The sequence below is a fragment of the Mastomys coucha genome, unplaced genomic scaffold (genome assembly GCF_008632895.1).
Source record: "Mastomys coucha isolate ucsf_1 unplaced genomic scaffold, UCSF_Mcou_1 pScaffold5, whole genome shotgun sequence".
Classification (NCBI taxonomy): domain Eukaryota; kingdom Metazoa; phylum Chordata; class Mammalia; order Rodentia; family Muridae; genus Mastomys; species Mastomys coucha.
This window is the reverse complement of record NW_022196911.1, coordinates 66417555-66420238: the sequence shown is the minus strand read 5'-3', so window position 1 is coordinate 66420238 and position 2684 is coordinate 66417555.

Sequence of the window (2684 nt, the reverse complement as noted above, 5' to 3'; positions counted from 1 at the left end):
AGGAGTGGTATAGCCGGGTCCTCTGGTAGTACTATGTCCAATTTCCGGATGAACCGCCAAACTGATTCTCGGAGCACCTTTATGCCTGAATAAGAAGGCATGTTGACTATTGGAAAGACTAATCTGGAACACGTCTGAGTTAGGTGATACCAGCGACTGACTGAATACCCAGGAGGCAAACTCCCTTTGAACCCATATGCCTCTGGTCCATGATCACACCTTCAAGCCTGACACTGCAGACTTTACTGAAGTAGACAAGTGGGCATGGCATTGTTTTAGTCCCTAGGAGCTCTGGGGGTACTGGTTGTTCATATTGCTGTTCCTCCTAAGAGGCTGCAAAACCCTTCAGCTCCTTGGGTCCTTTCTCTAGCTCCTCCATTGGGGATCCTGTGCTCAGTACAATGGTTGGCTGAGAGCATCCACCTCTGTATTTGTCAGACACTGGTAAAGCATCTCAGGAGACAACTATATCAGTCTCCTGTCAGCAAGCACTTGTTGGCATCCACAATAGTGTCTGGGTTTGATGACTATATATGAGATGGATCCCCAAGTGGGGCAGTCTCTGCATGGCCTTTCCTTCAGTCTCTGATCCACACTTTGTTTCTGCATCTCCTCCCATGGGTATTTTGTTCCCCCTTCTAAGAAGGACCAAAATATCCACAATTTTAACAGGAGCTGCCATTTTGGACAGCTCCTGTGGGATATTTTACTGCAGCAGCCATAGGCTGGGGCAGGAAGGAGGGGCCTGTCACTGCTTTGAAGAGGTTTTTGCAAAGTGAATCTTGGAAACTACAAGGAACATTTGCTACCCATGGTCAACCAACACTGTAAGCCATTACAATCCTACAGGCAAGGAGAAAATGATGTAACCACATTCCAATTGAGAACTAGAGCCACAAAAGAGGAATATTCAAAGAAGGGAGAAGGCTCATAAAGTTTTCCAAATGCAGTGATCTCCAAAGATTCCTTCAGAAAATGGTCTAATAAATACAAGGTTTCCAATGAATGATAAAGAAGGCCAATACTATAGTCTGTAATTCTAGCACCTTTCCTATTTCCACAGTACAATGCAGCTTTCCCTTTGCTGATGATGATCTCTTTAACAATTACAGATGATTTTCAAGAATCATTCAGAATGGTATTTTTTGTCAAGAAACTTCTGATGAATTAGTCCCCTATACCTAAATTCATCTTCACTAATATTCAGGGCATTAATACAATAAATCTATATTCTTGACCATACTGTAGCATGAATAGATTCTTTCCATTTAAATTTCCCAATAAAAACCCTTCTACTCTCTGGAAGCTCATGAACTGCCCTCCACTGCCTCTCTCAGCATTCTTGTCCTTCCTACTTTCACCAGAACATCACCATAAGCTCTGCTCTCAGGATAGTGCAGTATTTCCAGTCCTAAGTATCAAATTATTCAATATTCTATACACAAAACAATTCCAAAGGCCTAAGAACCACTTGATCCAGCTTTTTTATAGCAACAACCCAACTCCTGGTATCAACTCTCTATCCAGGTTACGTTACTTATGACTCAAAAAAAAAAAACTGACCAAAGAAACTCAGGAGAGAATAAATTTATTTTGCTTCACATTTCAAAGGTAAAGTCAGTTCATCATGTCATGGAAGCCTAAGAACATGGAGGTATCACATCTGGTAAACTTGCATTACCAGATCGGGAACAGAGAACAGTGAATGTTTGTGCTCATGTGACCTTCTCCATTTAACAATCCTGGATCCTAGTCCATGAATGAAGTTACCCACCAGGGACAGATTTTCCAAAATCAATTACCCCAATCAAGATAACCTCCTTCTATTATGTCCCCAGGCCTAGATCCAAGATTATACTAGATTTCATTAAGTTCACATTTAAAATTAACCATTCCAGGGATCCATATGGCTTTGTCATCAGTGGACAAAGGTACCCTGGGTCTCATTCATAACAGGAAAACCTTGTCCTACAACAAAGACTTTAGTGTACACTGAAAAAACAAATCAATAAGGTTGGTGATGGAGAACCTGCAGGTTGTCAAGCCTCTGGCAGTAGTCTCTGAGCCTGCATTCTTTATAGCTTTCATGGATGACATAGTCATGAACCTCCACTCCACAGTGAATATTCATGCAGCAGCTATCCAGGAACGCAGTGAAATCTGTCTCCGAATGAGAGGCAGTCTGTATGAGTCATCCCTGGAAGCAAGTCACATTTACTCTCCCTGGCACCATGAATCAGTAGTGAGAAAACAGTTGATAATTCTGCAGTGTTGTCTCTGGAAGTTTATTAGTAAATCTTAAATTTTAGTCAGTTTTTCTCATAAACATTAAAAAACAAATACAAACTAAATAGAAATCATAATCAGGGCAGGTTACAGAAGAAAAAAATTATTGGGGCTTACAGTTTCAGAGGATGATTCATGGGGGCTGGTGAGATGGCTCAGCGGGGAAGAGCACCGACTGCTCTTTGGAAGGTCATGAGTTCAAATCCCAGCAACCACATGGTGACTCACAACCACCCATAATGAGATCTCCCTCGTCTGGTGCGTCTGAAGACAGCTACAGTGTACTTACATATAATAAATAAATAAATCTTTTTAAAAAAAAAAAGACCTTCATGAAAAGGAACATGGCAGCAAGCAGGCAGGCATGGCAGTGGAGCTTACAGCAGTAGCTGAGAGCT